The following is an 8,370-nucleotide window of genomic DNA, read 5'->3' as shown; positions in this document are numbered from 1 at the left end:
AAGCACCAGCTTGCTCTCAGCCTCTTCAGTTTGGAGAGCCAAATCACTCAGGGGCCAAGCAATTGTACTCCATGCATGGTTTACTACTAATTGTGCAGCCAAAGAGACTGGAACACCTGGTGCCTGTTTGCAATGCATGCTAGAGAACAGAAGATAAAAAAGCATTCCTAATAACATTGGTGATGGCATATTTGGGACAGTATCCGTTCTTTAACCTCTGTGGATCCTACCAGCCAGATGTTCTCATTTAAAATTCTCTTCTTATAATTTTGTCAGGATTGATCCTGCACAAAAAACCTCCTGTACCAGAAGAATGCATTTTAGCCCACCAGCCTCAGACAAGAACCCTGGATACTTCATTTCTTTTTCTCAGTTTTCACTCAATTAATAGATAGAGGCAAAATGGAGATACAAATACTGCTGAGATAAAATTAGGGGAAGAGTATTTGGTGTGTTGGATTTTAATGGCCCTCAAATTGCACCTCTCTTTCCATTTAGGTTTTTAACAATTTGAAATGAAACAAAGGAGTAGCAATTGGAGGAAAGCATATTATCTCATAAGATGGGAAGCCTAATATATGGTTTGGCTGTGTCCCCACCCAAAACTCATCTTGAATCATAGCTCCCATAATTCCCAAGTGTTCTGGGAGGGACACAGTGGTAGGTAATTGAATCATGGGGTGTAGATCTTCCCCATGCTGTTCTCATGCTAGTGAATAAGTCTCACAAGATCTGATGGTTTTATAAAGGGGAGTTCCCCTACACAAGCTTCTGGCCTGCCACCATGTAAGACATGACTTTTCTCCTCATTCATCTTCTGCCATGATTGTGAGGCATACCCAGCCATGTGGAACTGTGAGTCAGTTAAACCTCTTTCCTTTATAAATTGCCCAGTCTTGGGTAAGTCTTTATTAACAGCATGAGAACAAACTAATATACCCAGCCTGAGAGCTCAGATTCCCAGAATATAGCAGGCTTAAGCTCTAGGTCTCTTACAACACTAGACATGACAAGAGGGTAAGATCCTACCGTAGAGGAGCAACTGAGGGGGACAGGGCAGTAGCACACTCTATGGAAGTGTGGAGCTGGGTTACCATGGCCAGGTTTATTTTTCAGGTAAGGCCATGCTTCTGGGGCCAGTGAGTCAAGAAGCAGAGGTTAGGTGTTACACTAATTTGGATTCTTGCACAGAAAGGAATAATCAGGAATTAGAAATAAGGGTTCCCATTTAATATTTGATATTTACTGCTTTTAACTTTCAGATCATGAAGTTAATGAACAGGAAGGACAGTGGAGATTAAGAGAGATGGACAATAAAATGGGAAAATAAAGTAAAATATTCATAAAAGAAAACAGCACACATAATATGAACATGGAGAGCAGTTAAGTGGTAGGATCAGGGAATTATGGAAGTTTCTGCAGAGCATCATCTGATGGTTAAGTAATTTGTTCCTCTTGGGCAATGCATTGAGCATATGGATGTAACATGTAGTTACTGCATTCTAGTAATTCACTAGAATCTAAATGCATTAGAAGAAATAAGATGAGGAGAGCTAACTAATAGTTTTGTTGCCCTGACTTTTGATCTTTAACTTTTGGGATAAGTTTATTTGAGGAATCAGATGTTGTTCCATTTTGGATAGTGACCAATTATTATAATCAGTGAACAGACAGAGAGCTTGACTGAAATTTTAATTCCTAAGTGATTTTTTAAATGTAGACTGGCAGGATCTACATTTTGCTGACTCTGTGAGTTTGTGAGGAATTTACCATATCTGCATTTAATACTTATTCCTGGACCTATTGGAGGATTCTAAATGTTCTTCCCTTAGCTTTTCTGCCATTTTCAGACTTATTTCAGACTTATTTGCTTTAGGATAAACAGAGCTAGAATTATACTGACTGCTTAGTCACTTGCAGTTTATTTTGATCAGGTTTTTTGATGCCCAGCATTCATCCTATTAATTTTTTAAGGGAATTCCTTCTCTAAAGTAGAAATACTCTGAGGTGAATTGTAATTCCTGTTACCTACCTGCTGAGATCTTTTCCCACTAAGGCTCCATCTTCTAGTCATGCCTGGCACATGACCTAAATTCAGTCAAACAGAATTTTGACTGTTTAGTTGGTTACATGGTAATATAGTCGAATTTGAAGACCAATTCATTTTGACACAGAAATAGGGGCTGTAGGGAGAGGGGCAGGAGAGATAGCAGTGTGAGATAGGCAGGGGAGATAGCAGTGTGAGCAGCAGCAGAAGAGGAACTGAGGCCACTTTTGCCCAGGAAATGGTTGTGCTTCTCCTTTTCTAGTTTCAAACATTTGGAATTCTCTTACTTTCCTACTATTTTCAAATCTGATCCAGGGCATCCCATAGAGTTGCTGGTGAATGCCTATTGCCATCTACCCCAAAAGCTCTTTGAGTACATCTATTCTGATTTCAAATAGCCAGAAAGAGGGTCAAGTTTTGCTTACAGAAGAACTCCCACGGACGATTCTTGATCCCCTTCAGAAGGCAATTCAAAAGTAATTGCCTTCATGAATCTTTCTGATAAAAAAATGAATTTTTTTCACAGATGAGACTGTCAATCATGTAATATCTGTTGAGTGTCTGTCGTTGTCTAGGCCCTTTGGCATGAAGATAAAAAGTACAATGTATGATAGTCTATACTCTCTTGGAGCTTTGAGTGGGATTGGGAAGAAAGTCATTAAAAATTGTGTGAATAAATATGAAACTACAACTATGATAAATGATGTGAAGAAAAAAACCCCATGATGCTCTAAGAAATTATGTTGGAAGGAATTAATCTAATCAGGGAGATCAGAAAAGAGTTCTTCCTTAGTGATGGGGGTAGAATAAGTATTAACTAGATAAAGGAAGGGAAGAGGCAGGGAAGGGGCCTTCCTGTAGATAAGGAACCCTAGATAGAACAGATAGCTTCTGAGGTAAGACATTACAAACACATATTAAAATGCAAATTTTAAACATGGGTTGGGAAAAGGTATTAAGCCATTATTTTTCATTATTAATGTAGTGCAAACTAGTTAATCAGTTTGGCTGTATCTGGTAAGAATGCAGCTCCAATCAGTCATGATTGAAAGTGTGTATTAGAGAACAGGAGAGCAGTGGGGGTACTACCTTCATGAGCAATAAAGGAGGAAGCCCCGCAGTACTATGTTAAGGTTTTCTTCCATCACCGGAGTTGATGAAGCATTAGATTTCCTAGGAAAAAAAAAGGTGGGGGGTGGGGGGGGGGCGGGGCTGAGAAGACAGAGATGGTGTTGTCAGAAGAAAATGGGGATACTAAAATACTCTTGCATAATTTTGTCCAGAGTTGGTCTAACAGAAAAAAAATAAAACACACAAAGAAAACTCAGAGCAAAAATCATTCTCAAAGGTATTTATTTTAAGCAATTTCACAAATGTCCAGTGCACTGAATCATTTGTGCAGCTTTTGGATTGTGTCAGGTAGTAGCCAAGTGATAAAGAAACATATAGCCCAGACAAAGAAAAGCATGAGCCACAGTTCACTTGGCAATAGCTGGGATAAGTGTAATAATTTATCATATTTAAATAGTATCATGGAATTTATAAAGTAATGGAACAACATTTTTTTCAATATTCCTCTGAGGGTAAAGAAGACACTATGTAAGTATATATTTACCCTACTATATATAAGAGGAAATCGAGGCTCAAGGAGCTTTTATAACTTGCCCATACTTCCAGAATTAGTAACTGGCAGTACAAGATAGAAACTCAGTTCATTTGACTCATAGTCCAGGGCTTATTTCAAAAATTAGTCTACAGGTCCAATTCCACTTATCTTTTCCCAGGGTGCTTCATGCTTGAGAATTTAGCAAAAGAGATTTTATCAAACTAGCTGGTATACATGAACCAGTGTGGTCTAACCCCCCAACTAGTAAGGAATTTAAGATGTTTAACCTAAGCGTGGGAATACTGAGCTTATTTACCAAGGAAAGAGGAAAAAGGAAAGTTACAATTGTGATTTACTAGCTCTCTTTGCATCATTTTTCAGAAGAGTATGCCAAATTTTACAAGTTAGCTTAATTACCAGCTGTGATGAAAGGAGAGATAAAGATCATGAGTTTCTTGATGTCCACACTCAACATCAACAGGTTGTTGGATGCTGAAAAGTGCCTAAGTAGAATATAAACATTAAGTTTATATGAGGAAGTAGCTTGGCACATACCTTGTTTCTGTAATCAAACCAACAATCTACACTAAAATGAAGAACTTTTTAGAATTGCTCTCTAGTAGACACATTCTGATTGACACTGAAAGCAACTGAACACACAAACTTAAACTGGTGGTAGAAAGGAGATCAAGAACATTATGGATTTATTCAAGGAAATACCTGCATCCATTATCAAAGTGGGTTAATGAAATTGATGTCTTCATATTGCCCTTATTTTCCATTGTTAAAGTATGATGAGTTCAATAGAATTACTGCTATTGGATGGAGATTAAGCTACATTTTCAGAAGAAATTCACAAACTTTGATGAGTTTGAATTGGGCTTTAAGTTTTTGCACTTCCTTTGATAAGGGCAAACCTCTAGATGTGCGTCAATCATTGAGTAGTGTGTCATATTTGTGTAGCTAAGTTTGAACAGGAAATGCTTTTAAAACTGCAATATTCTGAAATTTTACAGGACCAAATATGAAGCCCAGGACACTTGAAGTTTCAGGTTCAAATTGAGGTGTTTGCCCATTTAAAACAACCCCTAGAACTTTTGAGAATACACTGTGTCAAATACTAATATTCCTACTGACTAATAAAATTTTATTCGTAGCTACAATGAGGCCATAACTTTATCAGTTGTTTGGATAAAATTGATAAAATCTGTTTTGAACTCTCTTAAGTTAAAAGTAAAGAGACATAATTCATAGAAGATTAAGGGATCCCATAAATATGGGTTTCTAATCATGTGATTTACAACAACCGCTTCAAATGAGGACACCCATATCTCACTATTAACAGTTTGTAAAATGATTGATGAGATCATTTTAGCTGTCTTTTTATCTTTTTTAAGAATCAGAAATCAACGAGGGCCATGATGCCGTATCTTATTGATTACTTATTAATTCAGCAAATATTTAAGTATCTACCTTCTCTATGCCAAGAAATGCTCAAGGTGCAGAGGACTACAGCAAAACAGATGCAACACCTGGCCTCCTGAAGCTTATGATAAACAATGGACCTTAGTAAAATTTCTAGTATATTAGATAGTTGATATGTGCTAAAGGAAGAAAATAAAACTATAAAATGATTTTTCAATTTTAAATACATCTCCAGGAAAGACTTCACAAAAAGGCAAAGAATGATTCTTCTGGATATCTGAGGGGGAAGAGCATTCTAGCCAGAGGGAATAGCAGGTACAAAGGTCCTGCCATGGGAGCATGCCTAGCACATTATAGGAACAACAAAGAGATAAATGTGTTTGGAAAGAAATGGACCAGGGTGGGGAGAGGAGGCCAGTAGAGGCCAGTAGAAAATGAAGATACATGTTACCCGGTGTGGTGGGAGGAGAGGAAAGAATCACAGGGCCTTGGGTCACTGTATGGAATTCGACTTTTACTCTCTGTGAAATTAGATCTTTAGTAAAATATTTGCGACAAAATGCAGACATGCATTGGTAATTTCAGAACTTGACCCTGATACAAAGCATTTTAAACTCTAGATTTCTGAGTATATTTTATTGTGTGCATTTAGTTTCATACAAAAATTTTCTATTGGAATTCGGTTTTAATTTACAAACTTCAATTTTAAAATGTCTTAAATGTTCCAGGGAAGGGCAATTTTTACAGAAAAGACTGCTAAGGTAAATTCCTTTATAAAGCCGTTAACTTTTAGCTCACTGGCTTTAAAAGTTTGGAGTTTCCACATCAATTTTGCTAAAGCTAGACACATAATTTTATTTTATTAAGTTTTAAGGTATGAGTAAAGAAACTTTCAAGATAATTTAAATATACATTTTGGTAAATTTTCTTATTAGATTAATTTACATTTATTGAAATGTTCTAGGCACAGGATTAAGTAATAAAAATCTTACGATCTCAAAATTCTATGTTCCTTTTATTGTCCTTATTGGGTTCTGGAAATAGTAGTTGGACTGAGCAATTTCAAACGCTCTTCCAATTTTCGAACTTCTAGAATTCATATTACAAATTCATAGAGGTTAAATCTTATTACATCAAAAGCCACAGAGATGGAATAGGACCATCTTTATGGCAAGGAATTAAAGACTAGAGAATTTAAATGAATTTCTAAAGTTAGTTGCCAGCTTTACCAGGATGAGAACCTAGATGCCTCAAGCATGTAGTTCGCTGTATTTCCAATGCTACCTCTGCTTTTCCTTAATTTCCTCACTGCCATAATTAGCATGGATGGGTAACCAAGGAGACTACTGCGATGTAACCAGGCTCTTCCTTGAGAAATGGTTCTCTTTTTGACTTACTCCTCCTGTTCTCACTTGGGTGCCTGTCATCATTCCAGTGCTTTCTCTTCTGTGTCCACCACAACTCTAATTCATTCTAGATAATTTTGGTTTCTATCCCATCATGCTGGAAGCCTTTTCCTACATTTTTCTCAGCTCTGCATATATTACTTCTGATGAAACCTGATTTTCTTCCCTTGCACGTAAGAAAAGGCTCAACTGCCCCATTAACACTTCTTTGCAATTTTATCTCTGTGATTTTACAAGTCCCTAGATACTGTTTCCAAGTGTCCTGCTCTCCAGCTGTCCAGTTTTTGAATGATAGAGACGCTGGGCTTCATGAGTTGAGTCTAATGGGGGTAACAAGATTACCCAGGTCAGAAGATCAGGAGGTCAGAGTTCATACCAGCACTGATTTTTTTTCTTTAGTCTTCAGAGTTCTGGCTTCATGCAGCAGACAGAAGGTGACTCTGGTCTGATTCCAGCTGTTGAAAGCCAGCAGATTTATTAGACGTGTGCAATCATTTTTATGCTATTAAAATTGGCAGGAAGGACTTTGCTATTACAAGCATTTTGAATACTAGATCTCATCTTTTATATATTGTCACTTGCTAACATGTGGAATAAATCCTAGGTGGCCTGAGAGATTCTTGGAACTAGCGAGCTCCATTAATTTAAAAAGAGATAAGTGCTCCCTAAAATGACTTTCTATAAAGCTTTCCCATTGCACATTGTCTTGCAAAATGGCGTCTTTTGAGACTCAGTTTCCCTTCTTGCTTCTCCTCCTGCTTTATTTTGTTTCTGAAAATGAAAGTTAAGTACTGAAAATGCTTGAAAGTTTCCTTAAGAGATTAGGGGCTGAACTTCAACTGATAATGAACCAGAACCCCGGTCACCTAACTGGGTAGACTCTTTTGTGTCAAAGCAACCCTTTCCCACATATCCTAAGTTGGGACCAACAGACACGTGGGACCAAGCTAACATTTTGAGTATCTGGACCGTGACTTCAGGTCAACTCTGAAGTGACCCTGATGTCCAAGTCATCACTTTTCCAATAAAATAGGCCCTAATTTAGACTCTACTTAAAATTATGGACTTTGCAGTTACAAATAAACTCATCTCATTGACAGATCAAACACAAGGTCAGTGTACCCTTGTAAAGCATCTGCCATAGAAGTACTCACTTTAGCCAGCTGCGACCCATCTTATTTCAGTTTGGTTTCCTCCACAGCTAGACATTTGCCATATCTAATAAACTTTGCAGTCTCTTGTCTCTGCTCCATCCTTTCCATTCTGTTGCTGCTGATCTAGACCAGACCTTTATTTCCTTCAGCTAGGCTATTAAAATAACCGTAACTGTCTTCCTTACTATCTCTCCCCTGTTTCTAGTCCATTTTACTAATTAATGTCAAATTGATCTTTCAAAACCCAAATCTATTCTTCTCTTCTCTTGCTCAATAACTTTCAACAGCTCCTGATTACTTAGGATTTTATAAAAATTTCTTATGCAGGGAGAGAGTGAAATGTACTGGAAATTCCCTCAGTATTGGCATCAAAGAGACTTGAGTTCAAATTCCATCTAAACTTATTTCTAGCTGGGTAATTGGGGAAAAGTTATTTCACATCTCTGAAATCCAGTTTCTTCATCTATTCGATGGAGTTGATGATAAATACTTTATAGGACTGTTGGGAGAATTAAAGATATGAGATAGTGATTTATAGGTACTCAAAACACAGAAGATATCTGTATTCCTGAGCCTTCTATAGTATGGCTCTTTAGACTTATTCCCCATTACTATTTTAATAGGAATCCTGCATTCCAGCAAAACCTTGATTCTAGTCTATGATGTGTGTTCATATTCACCATATTTGGTTACAGCCTTCTTAAAAATAGGGATGACATCTTTGTAGAACTC

This window comes from Rhinopithecus bieti, unplaced genomic scaffold (genome assembly GCF_001698545.2).
Source record: "Rhinopithecus bieti isolate Rb0 unplaced genomic scaffold, ASM169854v2 scaffold_6782, whole genome shotgun sequence".
Taxonomy (NCBI): Eukaryota; Metazoa; Chordata; class Mammalia; order Primates; family Cercopithecidae; genus Rhinopithecus; species Rhinopithecus bieti.
The sequence above is the reverse complement of the archived record's forward strand: the minus strand, read 5'-3'. Positions refer to the sequence as shown.